Source organism: Narcine bancroftii, chromosome 11 (assembly GCF_036971445.1).
Source record: "Narcine bancroftii isolate sNarBan1 chromosome 11, sNarBan1.hap1, whole genome shotgun sequence".
In the NCBI taxonomy this organism is placed as follows: Eukaryota; Metazoa; Chordata; class Chondrichthyes; order Torpediniformes; family Narcinidae; genus Narcine; species Narcine bancroftii.
The window spans coordinates 84,280,244-84,296,104 of NC_091479.1; the positions used below are offsets into that span (position 1 = coordinate 84,280,244).

The 15,861-nt window shown below is 39.3% G+C and overlaps 1 protein-coding gene across 3 annotated transcripts in view; it reads right to left on the minus strand.

The window, feature by feature from the left end:
- The window catches only part of immp2l (inner mitochondrial membrane peptidase subunit 2), a 454,378-nt gene that overhangs the window by 53,718 nt on the left and 384,799 nt on the right, over positions 1-15,861 (minus strand). The window contains exon 8 of one of the 3 annotated variants that reach the window (XM_069903806.1): positions 10,245-10,326. The exons of the other annotated variants lie outside the window; for them this stretch is intronic. The gene's annotated coding sequence lies outside the window, so the exon portion shown is untranslated. Of the gene's footprint in view, positions 1-10,244; positions 10,327-15,861 lie in introns of those variants that run through there. 3 annotated transcript variants of the gene reach the window in all.

Below are 15,861 nucleotides of genomic sequence, written 5' to 3' on the forward strand. Positions count from 1 at the left end.
AACAAATGCAGACAAGGTTCACAATAACGCAAACTAAGGGAAAAAAAATGAACCTGCTCAGAGGAAAAACTGAGGGGTAATTTCATGGAAATTGTGAAGATCGTAGAAGCATTTGGTATGGTTGACGCAGAAAATTGTTTATACTGTGGGTATGATCTGAAAAAAAGGTCTAACATTTTTGAATAGGCAGAGAAAATGTAGGACTCATAAATTCAATGGGAAATTGAGAAGACTCCTTATTCAGAGAATATTGAGAGTATGAAATTACTATCAGAAGGAATTGTGGAGGAGAATTGCACAGCTGCATTTCAGAAGAAGCCTCCAGCTCATCTCACTGTTTGAAAGCTGCAATCCGCAACTAGAATTGAACCACTTCCCCAGCTAATCTTAATTGTACACATCACGATTTTTTTCTTTATACAATTGCCAATGGCATCCTTGTATTGTAATATTGAGGAGATAGAATTCTTTTCCCTAATAACCATGTTCCATCAGGCAAAATTTTTCTAACATTTTTTGGAAATAGGCTGCCAGGCAAAAATCAGATCAGAAGCGTCATTTTTACCTGATCAGGAATCAAACATGGTTGGAAACCCGTACATGCAGGATTTTTATTCCACAAATTAAATGAAGAAATCATCCTCAAAAGGGAAATATAAACCTTAACAATCAGTTTTTAAATAGTAAGCATAACTTCAATTTTAATTTCAATCAAACTATTTGCATGAAGAAGCCTTTGTTGGATTGGATGCAGAGGTCCCATCAGATTATGTTTTCTGGTTGAAAGGTCTGAGTTTATTAGAAACAGTCTCAAGCTCAACTAGGAGAAGTTGTGGTGTGGTTTACATTTGCTTTTAGTTTTCTGGTCCATTATTTGACTGCAAAGCTTGGTTAGGTTTGAAATAAAACTGAGGGCGCTGATATCTGTCGAGAGAAGAACACTGATAATGTTCCTTAGGTCTAAAACAAAACAGGACTATGTTGGAAATATTCAGCAGATCAGGTAACATGTGTGGAAAGAGAAGGAGTGTATGTTTCAGCTCAAAGATAAATTTTCTGGTTGTGTTTCAGATTTCCAGCATTTGCAGTTTTTAACTTTGTCCTTGCAGATCAGTTCTGATGAAAGATCATTTACTTGAGATATTAGCAGGTTCTCCTCCAGATACTGCTTGCCTCTGTCCAGTTGTTTTATTTCAGATTTCCAACATCTACAGTATTTTATTTTATTTTAAATTTGCTTTCAAGGTTACTTGTTGTGGTGAATGTCTGCAAAACTGCCTGTCTCCCCTCTGGGAGCCTTGCTGTACTAACATTGGCTGTGCATTATTTCTACTGTTAAGGACATTCCCCTTGGGTATAACTGTATGTGCACCTATTGTCTTTCATTATTGTACTACAAGTTTCTGCTAATAAAAGCCATGATTATTGTTTGACCACATCGTCTTTGTCTACTTCATCAATTGGCACTTTACTTGTGAGCTGTATTCTTTGGTTGAAATTGATCTAAATTTTTTTGTTATAATTTTGAGATTAAATTACGAATGCTACTTTAGAACAATATTTATGTAGTTTAAGCTAAATGACTTTAATATCTATATGTTTTTAAAAAAAAATATGATTAGATGCTTGTTAATAGTAATTAAGGTCCACTAGATAACCAATTAGACTCCTGTGTTTCATTCAACCATGGACTAATGATCAGAAGAGTTTATATGGATGTCTCATCTTTTGGGAGATTAACATTTTTAAATTCAGCTGAAGAAGTGGGGAATCTAGGATAAATACATGGACCATTTTATCAAGACAAGATATAAATCCATCTGAAAATACACCACCTGCCTGGGAATTATAAAAAAAACACTGCCAATATACTGCATTCTAACAAAAAAAAACCTCAGGGAAATGATCACTTGGTAATTGTTAAATAACTCAGATAAATGGAAAAGAAATATGGTATATTGCAATGATTAAAATCATATTTCCTAATGCTACCAGCTAATATGCTGGATTTTCTGCTCAAAACCTGCCGATTTATAAATAGTACTCCCAACAAATCTTATTTATTGCCATTGAATAGAACATTACAAACAAAATTATCTGCCTCCTGCAGAGATACAAAGACAATTTACCTCACACCAGGACATGCTGAATCGGTTATGACACGTTTGGCCAAATAATGGATAAACACTTTTCTTCTGACATATAAAGGGATCATCCTCTAGTGCTTCGATGTCTTGAATCCACATTAAAATTAAAGATCCCTAAAACTAAATTGCAGAACACAGCTTTCAACCTTCAGAAACATCATTTATTTTTCTGGACAGTGTCTTGGTTATATAAAGTAGCATGCGCTGAGACGTACATATTAAAATTCATTCCTCTGTTATTGGGGTGGATTCTGTAAATTGAAGAGCAAGGTGGAAGTCATGTTTTCATTTTTACTAAACTTTGTGACCCAGCAAATTTTGTACTTCTTGTGACAAAAATTTAGTCTGGAAATGTGCTAATCAATCTCTTCAAAATAAATAAGGAATATTAAGGCCAGTATGAATGAAAGTAATTTGCTTGGAACATCACACCATTTGGTCAGAATTCTGTGCCTTGAAACTTGATTTTTGCCAGTTTTTTGATGTACTCAAACAGCTGTATTTCAGACTTTGGGCCATACCTTGTCTCCCACAAGCAATTATGATAATGAAACAAAGGCTGCATTGAATCTGCCAAACTAAGTTGTTCAGTAATGTTTCTTTGTAGTCACTGCACCCTCATTGATTTGATGAAGTGTGGGTATTGATGCAACATGTGCAGGTTCTCTATGACACAGATTACAACTATTCCCTACTTTGTGTGTTCAGGGTATGAGCAGAGCTTCTTTTTCCCCCTTTCCAGAACACAAGGGCACCATACAGGAGAAGAAGGATTGGTAGGAGAAGGAGAAGGTGTGTTGACGATGGAGACCACAGAGAATTGTCACATTGGTCATTTCACAGCACCACCTCTGATAAGCAGGTTAGGTTAAAGGGATGCAGGTTACGTGGAGAGATGCAGGACACTATTTAACTGGCATCAGGCACAGAAAATCTAGTGGGGTGGAGGCTTACTGAAGTGAGTGTTTAAGCACCAACTTTGTGCTGGGTAAGGAGCATATTATAATAAGGTTGGCATGCATGCATAGTTAGGTGGCTGGTGTTTCTTCAGGCCCACCTCACCTATTGGAGGAGGTGACAAGAAGCATTTCAAGGACCCTCTCCACACTCCTACAGAGCTTGTGTAGAGCCCATAGACATTGTCCTTCATTTGGGAAGTTGTGAAAATCTCTTTGGAAAAGCTCAGTGACATAATGCTGACATATTTAGGTGGCAATTGCTCTGGAGGCACAGGCCATAGAAAGAATTTTATCTACTGCAGTGTCTTGCACTGATCGAACTGCAGGTCTGTTCCTGTCACGAGTAGCCTTAAACTCTTTTTGGACAAGTTGATGTGTGACCAGAGGGACGAGAGTTGGCACTTGTCAGCAGGTTGATGGTCTCAGTGGATCCAGGGATGTTACGCTTGAGACTTCACAGTTGATTAGGAGCAAACAGATGCTTTACAAAAGCAGGCAACTGTTCCATGTGACAGAGGGGCACTACAGGTAAACGGACTGCTCTAGTACCAGTGTAGGGAAAAAAAATGATTCCTTGCACAGCAAAGCTTGACACTACCAGAGAAGAGTAAAACACAATAATTCTGTCACTGCATGTTCATTAGTCATGCCTCTCGTAGCTGTGAAGGCTGTGGGAGCACTGGAGGTGAAGCCATGGGCATTCAATGACCCTTGGGTCTCTCTTTTGTCTCTATTTCTCTGGCTGTAAGGGGCACTGGATAATTTTTGTTGGTAGTGAATCTATGCATTATGGTAGACTAAAGGAAATTTCATGTAATATCACATTTTCTGTTTTATTGCATGACAATACAGATACTCCCCGATTTGTGACCTATGTGACTTGCATCCATTCACTCATAAGACCAAATTTGTTTAAAAAAAATATAAAATTTTCACAATGTATGCATTTGACAAATTATAACAGAGATACAGTGCACGTAAGACTCAAAATGTGCCTACTTACCGTGTTAGTTGGCGCCCCAGGGTCCATAGGCTGGGCGCAGCCATCTCGATTTTTGTGCACGTCTTCGGTTGGCACATGCACGGTGGGCTCACATATTGGAGTTCAGTTGGCGCCTGCGTGAGAGTTAAGGGAGCAAATTCAATATTGTTAGGGCACTTCACTCTCACGCAGGCACCAACCGAACTCCAATACGTGAACTCACACTGCATACACCTTCTGAAAACTCGAGTCCAGCCTACAGACCCTGGGACACTGACTAACAAAGTAAGTACACAATTTCGACATATGTCCATTCCTAGATACGACCAGTCATCCAGACCAGAACAAGATTTTAAATCGAGGAGCACCTGACAAAGAATCTTGAATCTTGTACTTAGCAGTGGTGAAGTGCCAGTTGATGAAGTGGACAAAGACGATGTAGTCACACAATAATCATGGCTTTTATTAGCAGAAACTAATGGTATAATAATGAAAGTCAATGGGTACATACACAGTTATACCTAAGGGGTGTGTCTTTAATGGTAGCGGTAATACACAGCCAATGTCAGTTGAGCAAGGCTAGGCAAGAGGGAGACTGACAGCTTAGCAGAGATTCACCAAAAGTGGTCAATATATACAGCATTATAAAATGATCATTTGAAGTCATATAATGGATTTCTCTCTGCTAAATTATTGGGTTTAATGATCGCTCTCAATGTATTGCATTCCAATCTGATAAAAATGCTGTTATGTGCATAATACTCAGATGCTGAGGTTATGATTCTAATTTGATATCAGGGATATTTGATCAACAATCAGTGGTTTTCAAGATCTTCAATATTTAGACATGCAGAGTGCAGCTGATCTGAGGAATGTGCATTGTATGTACATAAACTGGATTCCACACATCAGCATTTCCAGAAAGCTGGACATATGACCAAGAGCTAAATCCCAGAGGTTGGTTGAGAGTGACTGCCTTTGACATCAGTATAGCACTTGAAGGATCTTTGATAAAATTGAAGTCCATGGGTACCAACAATTCCACTGGTTGGAGTCACACTGCACATTGAGGAAGAATGTTATGGGTTTTTGGAGTACAATTATACCAGCCCCAAAGTACATCCTGTTTTCACATTATGTTTTCTGCATCAGGTGCCAATCAAGTCACTTCATCACCTGTGCAATGAGAAATAGACTTACCATTTCAGGTCTAAGACTTCTTGTCAGTTCTGAGGTAGGTCTTTGAACTGAAACATTCATTCTGTTTTTCCTCTGCCAGTTTGTTGCCTCACCTGCTGAGTATTTCCAGCACCTTTTAAAATTTCAGATATCTGGTATTGCAGCTTTTTGATACTCATTCCCTGTTTTCCATCTCTATTCAGCCCTCTTTCTGAGTATCAAATCCACCGATATCCTTGGGAATTATCTGAGGCTGGCATAGGCCCATTTGTAATCTTTGCACTTATTATATACGAGATAAAATTTCAACGCCCTCTTCATCATGACCATCTCCATCCGTCTCCACTCATGTGCTCTGGAACTTTCACCCATGCTTTTGTTATCTCCGGACCTGATTGGCCTTGAATCAAGCACTCTGTAAATTTGTATTCATCCTAAACACTGCTTTGTAAATGCCTTCCACTCATCAACCTCGTGCACATTGATGTCCAATTCAGCAACATCTCATTTTCCATCACCAAGTTGTACAAACCTTGGCAAGCCCTTCATGGAATTGTGGATTCTTGTACATGTTAACATTCAGTGCTCTGATGTGAGTGACTGCCTCCTTCTGTTCAGGAGAGCATCTGTTTCTTCTGGCAACCTCTTCACACTTTTAGCTTCTTTTATGACCAAAATCTCCTTTTGTATCTCAGGATCAATATTATTTGATAATATTCCAGGGATGTTTGGGATTTTATTCTAAAGGCATTGCGTAAATTCAACTTATGCTGCTGCAGTGTAAATTCTTCCTCTGCTGGCCATTTACATTATCCTTTTTTTAACCTGTTCATTATCTATCATTTCCTACACCTTGCTGTTCCCCAGCTTCTTGACATTCCGAACATACTCTGATCTTCCTTTCTTAGCTTGAATGAGAGCAATATTTCTTCATTGAACATGAATAGCAGACCATGCATGTCAGTGCTGTGCTGCGAGTTTAATAGAAGTCTGAGCCTAAATTTCAGTCTCTATATTTTCCCACATTAAACTGCAATGGTCACAGTTTTTCCCATTCCCTTAAAATCAAAGAATATCGCTTAACATTTTTTTCTGGTTGAATCTCGAATGCTAACTGGACTGGTTATTGTTAGTTGACTCTGGATATAGCTCTTCTTTCATCGCAAATATAATGTCAAGCTTCAGTCAAAATTTCTAAGAGAAATTCAGATACTACCAAGAGAAGTAGATGCTCATTGTTTTACTCTCTGACACCTGTGTGTGACAGAGTAGACAGAAATGTTTCTGGGAGATTGGGAAAGGTTTGTTAGGGTAGGTCACATGCAAACACTTTAAAACAGATCTTATTTGAAATGCTGGAGCTCTGATAATACTGGAGACATAGTGGCTTCTCACACCTTTTTGCAAGAGCTTTGAAGAGTTCTTGGTTACCTAAAATCAACAGATGAAAGAGAATGCTGGCTCTGCTATTGTCTGCAGGATACTTGCTGTTGTAAGAGAGCCATGTGGTTTTGCAAGCAGAGAGAGTCAAACAGGCTTGGTCTCAGTGTGTGTGTGTGTGTGTGTGTGTGTGTGTGTGTGTGTGTGTGTGTGTGTGTGTGTGTGTGTGTGTGTGTGTGTGTGTGTGTGTGTGTGTGTGTGAGAGAGAGAGAGAGAGTGCAGAGACACTTGACAGTGTCAGCCAGAAGAAGTTGCTGGAACTGAAACAGGACAAGCTGGCAAGCTTTTGGAAGACAGCCTGATCGAAGCCCTTGTTGTTCATGCAAGAGGAGAGGTCTGGCTGTCTAATGTTTCACTTGGAATAATAGAAACAGAAAGGAACTCTGTGGTGGCCTGAAAGAAAAAGGTTATCATCTGGAGAACCCTGTTGGGGCAAGTTTTGTCAGCAAGACACTGAGGTGACTGATGGAAGTATATCAGTTGTGGATGTCCGGGAACAACATATCTCTCTCTGAAAACCAACAAGAACCTTCCTGAGCAGTAACCATTTACCTTTCAAGCACCAAAGCCTGGTGAAATTTATACCTTAAATTTTGTGCACAGTATAAGAATTGCCTGCAACTAGTGAACTTGGAGGAATGAGAAGTGAGATTGGACTGTGAACCAAAGAATTTTACTGAACTTACATACACATTACATACACGTACGCTTAGAATTAGAAGGGGGTTGAGTGAGGTGAAGTAAGTTAATAGTGATAAGTTCAAGTGTGATTCTGTTTTCATGTTTAAAGATAATTAAAAGCAACTTTTGTTTAAATAAACATTTGTCTTGGTGAATATTTATTGCTGCTGGGTTTTGGGGGTCCTCTGGGCTCGTAACATGTGTTGTAATTATTTCCTGACTCCACTTGGTTGCTCAAGTTGGCATTTTTTTAGTCATTTATGTGAAGTTTAATAAACATCTTTTAAAAACTAACTTAAAAAAACATGTAGAGATGTGTTTTTATACACTCCATTAATTGCACCTTCAAAATATCCAGAGCTGTGCTGCATTCGATTTACCCTTTAAAAATCCATGCTCTTTGTGATAACTCCATGTTTATTCAGTCATTTATTCACCACTATTTGCCTTCTTGTTGAAGGTACTGAAACAAGAGTATCGGTTAATAGCAAGACAGTATTGAAAACCATGTGGTAAGATACGGCCGTAATGGGTTAGAATATGGCAAATCAGAATGCATATTGTACCTTTGCTTGTGAATCAAATGTAAGGAGTTATCTCCAGAATGAGGTACCATGAAAAGAATCTGTTTATTTGAGTTTTTTTTTTGCTTCAAGGATTCCTGTTATTTTTCTTGGGAAAGGCCAGTCTTTGATCACTTTTCTTGTAATTAATGGATTAATAGTGCACATAGATTTAAAAAAAGACACCTTTTTAAAAATGAAAGCCAAGTCATTAATTATTTGTAATTGTTAATTGATCATTAGTATATTAGTATGCATCAATAAACTAAATCATTAACTGTGATTAAATGTCAGGGTTGGAACTAATGGAAATAGTTCAGTCATTTGATAGACTTTATTTCACTATTAACAGTGGGATCGACACAAGAATGATTACCTTGGCTATGGATATCTCAGCTTATTCCATTGTCCTTAGGATATTAAAATTTCATTATTTTAGGCTACATTTGAATTTTAAGCATTCATTCAGGTGCCTTGCTATTCGGCGAGGGCAATCATGTCTCTCCATCCATTACGATCTCTGACTCTCCGAATTGTAGTTGTTGCCTCCCCTGTTCTCCTTCAGTGAAGGTTCCCTCTTTGAGCTGAGACCGTAGTCGATGTTGAGTTCATGATTATACAAGTGGTTTCCCGTTGCCTTCTTCAGTTGCAGTGTCCATACTAGTCTGGTAATCTTGGTCATTGATCGTCCTGTCCAGCATTTTTAGTTTTTTAACCATAAATTCGACTTTGTAGAACCTGCTTGTAAAAACCATCCACCATCTGCAATCCATGGCTTCACATGACCCTGATTGCACCACCAATGCATCATGCAAGTTTACCTTCAGGTTATCCTGCACGAAGATTCCCACATCCCTTTGCACCTGGATATTTTCAATTTTCTCCCCATTTAAAAAAAATAGTCCAGCCCTTTTATTTTTTTTCTACTAAAGTGCATGATGGTACACTTTCCGACATTATATTTCATTTGTCACTTCTCTGCCCATTCTCCTAATCTAATCTAATCTTTTGCAGCCTTCCTGTTTCCTCAACACTACCTGCTCCTTCATCTACCTTTGTAGCAACTGCAAACCTGGCCAAAGCCATTCATTCCATAAAAAACAGCCCCAACACCGAACCCTATGGAACACCACTAGCAACTAGCAGCCAACCAGAATATGATCCCTGTATTCTAATGCTCTGCTTCCTTTCAGAATTCAGGTGGAAATTCTCCACTCAGAGGGTGGTGAGAGTGTGGAATGAGCTGGAATGAGTGGCCTGGGGAAATGGAGGATGTGAGTTTGATTTCAACGTTTAAGAGAAATATGGATTGGTGCATGGATAGGATGGGTATGGAGGGCTATGATCTGGGTGTAGATCGATGGGATTTGATGAAAAATAGTTTGGCATAGTCTACATGGGCTGAAGGGTTGGTTCTGTGCTGTAGTATTCTTTGGTTCCATTCAAATCTATTTGAGAATCAAATGGCTGTATTTCCAGATGTTGATCATTTGGTCATATAACTATATAACCATATAACCATTTACAGAGCGGAAACAGGCCATGTTGGCCTTTCAAGTCCGCATGAATGATAATTAAATATCACAGTTTGAATTTTAAGTTTATGACATGTTGACAATCCCCACACAATTACAGTACTGTACACATAACTCTGGAGCCTTTATTACCTCCGCATTGTATTCACATAGCTGGGCAGTGTCATATATATCTTACTGTCACATATTCATGAAAAACATGGTCCATGATATTGTTGGCCGCATTCAGAGACGCACGATTCATTGAGAAGAATCCTCCAAGCTGCTGTGTCCTTGATCATGAGATATTATTTCTCTTCCAGACCTAATTTCATTCACCAGAATAAAGGATGCAGACTCACACCTGCACTATTCCAGACCAGATATTAACCGACATTGGAGCATAACAGAAATGCAGTGAAAAATCAATTGCAGGATAGTGAAATAGTTAATTTATTAAACTAATCTCTTTATACATTACTTGGATTATTGATCTTGTGATGTGAATTTCAAATTTGGATTCAGCTAATTAAACCTGGAATTTAAAAAGAATTTAATTGAATTACTTATTGTCATATGTACCAGAATACAGTGAAATACTTTGTTTATCAAGTTCAAGTTCACATTTATTATCGTCTGATTGTACAGATACAACCCGATGGAACAGCATCTCTCCAGACCATGGTGCAGAGACAAAAACACACAATACACAGTACATAATGATCACATGAACAATCAAAATTAAGATATGGAAATATTTGGAATGATTTACAATCATTAATCTCAAAGCCTGCAGGAAGAAGCCATTCCCCAGCCTTGCAGTCCTCCTTCTTGATTGTAGTGAGCTAAAGATTCTGTGTGCTAGATGGAAAAGGTGATATTTAATTATCATTCATGACTAAATGATCACCATCCGGAAATACAGCCATTTGATTCTCAAATAGATTTGAATGGAACCAAAGAATACTACAGCACAGAACCAACCCTTCAGTCCATGTAGACTATGCCAAACTATTTTTTCATCAAATCCCATCGACCTACACCCAGATCATAGCCCTCCATACCCATCCTATCCATGCACTAATCCATATTTCTCTTAAATGTTGAAATCAAACCCACATCCTCCATTTCCCCAGTTCTATAATTCCTTGAGCCCTATTTAAACCACATTCCCAGTAAATACCATTAACAAAGGAAAGGGATACCCCAGTGATCATCTGTATAGACTTCCATTATGCAGCTACCTCTCCACACAATGATGCAGTCAGATAGGACACTCCTGTAAATGGCTGTCATTATTGGGGATGGTAGCATTGCCCTCCTTAGCCTCCCTTGTAGGCACTGCTGCACCTTCCTGACTAATGAGGAGGCATTTTGAATCCAGGATAAGCCATCCTTTATTGGTTGCCAAAGAACCTTGTGCTCGCCATTGAGGCGTAGTGAAGAATGGTCGACCTTTGCCCTCCTAAGTCCACAATCATCTCCTTAATCTTGTCCACTTTGAGACTCAGGTTGTTTTTCTCACACCATTTATGAGGCTTTCAACTCATCATTGTTGCTGATGAGGCAAACTATAGTTGTATCATCCTCCAATCCGATGATTCTGTTAGAATGGAATCTGGCAATGTGTCCTGAGTCAGCAATATGAACAGTAGTGTATTAGGGTACAGCATATTGGTGCTTGAGGATTTGCGCCAACCCACACAACCAGTGGTCTTTCTGTTAGGATGTCCAGAATCCAGTGTTGAGTCCCAGCGAGGACAGTTTATCCACGAGACTCGTGTTGAATCCCAAGCTGAAGTCATTCCATTTTTCTCTCAGTTTCAGGATATCTCCCCAAGTGGATCAATATCCACATCTATTGTGCCATCACAAGATTCTATTACCAAATTGACCTCATGCATCATTGTGAGAACTTTAATCTAAATAGCTGACATCAGTACACATTTTTTTAATACAATGAAGATCAGACTTACATTCTGCCGACAAATTAATAACTTCACTCAGCTCTGCCACTACATTTCGAACACTATCCAAATTCCATCCAATTGGTCAATTCTCACTGACCACCTTGTCTTTGACATTTTTAAGCAGTGAGATCGTAAGATGTTCTTTCAGAATCTCCTACTGCTGGGGATTTGAACTGAAGACATTGAACATTTTGTAAATGATTCCAAAGAATGTTTTAACTTCACTGCAGGCTTAAGTACAATCCGTACCAGCGAGATTCAGAGTAGGATTTGCACAAATGGAGAAAATGCAGTTCTCATTCTTCTCCTTTAAGGTAGCTCACGCACCATTGTACTTTCCTGCCGTATTGCAGCCAATGTCATACGCTTGACCCACACAGTCTTCAAAGTTCAGATTGAGACTTACTAACAAGTCTCAGTTTTTCTCTGCAATTTCTTCACCCGTCTTTATGGAAAATTCATGAAATGCGAGAAAGCGTTCTTCAATTGAAAAACTGGTATCTTCCCTCTTCACATCTCTGATGAGGAATGAGAGCTGTTCTTTGTGAGAATGATCAGGTGTTCCATCAACAGTGATTGCAAAACAGTTTGCAGCTTTTATTTCTTCAATAATGCTCTTTTGCACAAATGATCCACAAATTTCAATGAACTCATTTGGTATTTTATTTGATAGGTAGGGTACTTGGAGCCGTGTCTCATACTCCTGTGTATTCCATACACGTGTTACATGTTCAGCTAATACTGAATCACATTTGCTCAGAAGCTCAACAATACCCAAACAATTTCCATTATGGTTATTGCCAATTTGTTCATAAGAACAACGGAGAGCAAGTCCCCTCTCTCTACAAAAATAGGATGGTATCAAGAATGCGATGAAGAATTTACTTCCATTTATCGCTTTCAGCCTTAAACTGGTCACCAATATAATTGTCAATTGAAGTTGAACCACTGCTCATTGCTGCCTTACCTGCTTCTTTCCAAGCAATATAGTTTGCTTTGTGTAAGTTAGAATTTTCATGACTTGGAATGAGATCCTTTAATTAATTTTCTCCACCCTTTCTCATTACTCCATCCTGGATGACTGGTTAATGCACCCACATGAGAAGAGACATCCTCCATGGTAAACAAAAAAACAAGGTGTACAATACAGTGATTGCTTCACTTGACTCCAACACAGCCAGTCTTGTTTATATTTCTCTCAATGATTTGCATTTATTTATCTATATTTTATCTGAATTAATATTTTATCAATCGTCTTTTAATATTAATATTTTGTGCTAAAGGATCCCCCTCGACTCTCCTTACAATATTAATATTCTTTACCAAGGCATAGGGTCCCCTGTTTGCCTATACCAGGGTGAGTTGTCCCCCTCAAAATTGTAGGCCCGTGCCAAGTTGGCCCTCCTACCCTGCCCCCCCCATTCAGTCCTAACTATGGTAACAATTCACTAACCAACTCTAGGATGGACTGAAGTGAGAAATTGTGTAAAAGAGCAGGAAGGATTGGGATATGCTTAAACTTTTTCACTGGCTTCAACTACCTATTATCAGCTTAACCAACTTTATTATGTGCATAACGTCACAACTTATGTACAGAAGGGCTGCAGAGGATCTGACGGTACCATCCTGATTATTGACCTCTAGGTTGATCAAGGCCAAGGTGCTCAAGACTGATACAGGACATACCTGCAGCATGCGGTAGCCGAGAACCACAAATCAATGGTGCCTGACCGATATATGCAAATATACCTGACAACTGATCATAAGAAGCAACCTCGGACTTTGTTCAGGGTTCACTTGGTTATGAATATCTAAGCTTCATAAATAAGCAAGACTATATCGACTGAGCGAAGCTGCTTGCAAATACAGGGTGTATGGTTTGAAGTACATTGGGTTATTGAAGTTATTACCTAGGTCTGAACTGAGAAAAGGACGGAGCTCCACAAACAAAGTCTCCCATAGGGGAGGTGTCGTCACCACATCTTCCTGCTTGCAGTCTGCAGGTAAGGACATCAAGGACCCAGTTGCAGAAAGTGATGCTGACACCTAGGTCTCAAGAGTTAGGGGATGAGTTTGTATCAGAATTAGAATCAGGATTTATTCTCATGAACAAGTCATGCATTTGGCAGCATCAGAGTGCAAACATATATATTATAACCATCTTATGACATCACTATAAAAAGTAAAATAAAATAATAATAATAGTGCTTGAAAAGTAAGGCAGTGTCTTTGCTTTATTAGTTATTTGGGAAGAAATTGTCCTTATGTTGCTGAGTGCCTGTCTTTAGTCTCCTGTGCCTTTTCCCCCATGGTAACAGAGTGAAGAGGGCATGGCCTGGGTGGTGGGGGTCTTTGAGGATAGAGGCTGCTTTCTTAAGACACCACCTCATGTGGATGTCCTCGGTGGAGTGAAGTCTTGTGCCTACAATGTCGCAGGCCGAGTTAACAACACTCTGAAGTTTATTCTTGTCCTGACAGTTGGTTCCTCCATACCAGGCACTGATGCAAAGAGCCAGAATGCCCTCCACGGTACACCTGGGGTAGTTTACAAGAATCTTCGGTGACGTGCCAAACTGCCTCAGGCTCCACAGAAAGTATAGCCCCGCTGGTGAGCCTTCTTTGTGATTGCATCAATGTGGAGGCTCCAGGACAGATCCTCTGAGATGTTGACAGCCAGAAATTTGAAGTTCTTAATCCTCTCCACTACTGAGCCATCGATTAGGACTGGGTCATGTTCACCAGACTTCCTCCTGGTCCACAATCATCTCCTTGTTTTTGTTGACATTGAGCATAAGGTTATTGTCGTTACATCATTCAACAAACTGATCTCTCTCCCTCGTTGCCGTTTGTGATTTTGCTGATAACTGTGAAGTCATTGGGCAAATTTGTAGGTGGCATTGGAATTGTCCCTGGCAACACAGTCATGGGTGTATAATGATTATAGCACACACCGGGTGTGCCGGTGTTGATGATCAGTGAGCAGGAGACGTTGTTTCCAAGTTGTACTGACTGTGGTCTTCTAATGAGAAAGTCAAGGATCAAGTTGCAGTGGGAGGTACAGAGGCCTAGAGTTTTTTGTAACATCTTGACCAGCATTGAGGGAATAATGGTATTGAAGACTGAGCTGTAATCTATGAAGAGCAGCCGTTTATATGAATTGCTGTTTTCAAGATGATCCAGGGCTGTGTGGAGAGCCAGCGACATCTGCCGTGGAGTGATTGAATCAATAGGCGAATTGCAGTGGGTCCAGATCTTTACTTATGTACATGTTAATTCTGGCCATGACCATCCTCTCAAAGCATTTCATCACAGTAGAAGTTAGTGCTTCTAGGAGGTAGTTATTGAGTTACTGGCATTTATTTTCAGAGTACATACATGACATCACATACAACTCTGAGATTCTTTTACCCGTGGGCAAGGCAGAATTACCACTTATTGGTAGTGCAAAAAAAAATGTACTCAACATAGACAAATAAAGAAATGTAAACAAATTGTGCAATAGAGAGAGAAAAAAAATGAATAAGTGCAAATAAGAGTCCTTAAATGAGTCTAATTGAGCTTGTTGTTAAGGAGACTGTTGGTGGAGGTGCAACAGCTGTTCCTGAACCTGGTAGTGCGAGTCTTATGGCATCTATACCTCTTTCCTGATGGCATCACTGAGAACGGAGCATGTGCTGGGTGGTGTGGATCCTTGATGATTGCTGCTGCTCTCTGATGGTAGAATTCCCTGTAAATTTTCTCTATTGTGGGAGGATTTTGCCTGCAATGTCCTGGGCTGAGTCCACTACCTTTTGCAGGGATTTACACTCAGGAGTATTGGTGTCCCCATTCCAGACCGTGATGCAGCCGGTCAGCACACTTTCCACGACACATCTGTAGAAATTTGCCAGGGTATCTGATGTCATACAAAACCCAAAGTATAAGCAAAGAACAGGAAGGCATCAGAAAAAAGACCAGACCAGTTGAGTTCCTCCAGTATTAACTCCAATTACTGCATCTGCAAACTTTCACTCCTTTAAGTTAACCTTTTCTATTAAGGATGCCATCCATTCTCTCATAAATAGAATGACAGATTTATTGTTCATGGCCACTTTGCAATAATTATTTTAAAATCTCCATAGCACCTACTTTACTCCATGGCTAGCTCGGTGTTGTGTAATTGAGTTAGATCCATCTTGTGCCCATTTTTACACCACATGATATTAATATAACAATGCCAAAAGCAATGAGGCATAGAAAAGAATAAATAGCAGGTGGGAATTATTCAATGGGAACCACAATCATGAGCTTTTGATACAAACAAGTCATGAGACCAAGGCTCAATAACTTTTATCAATCATTTCAAACATCAAACTGTGTCATAGACTTTAACTCCCTTGAAGCTATTCTCAAACATGTATAATAAATTGGTATGAAAATTCAACTG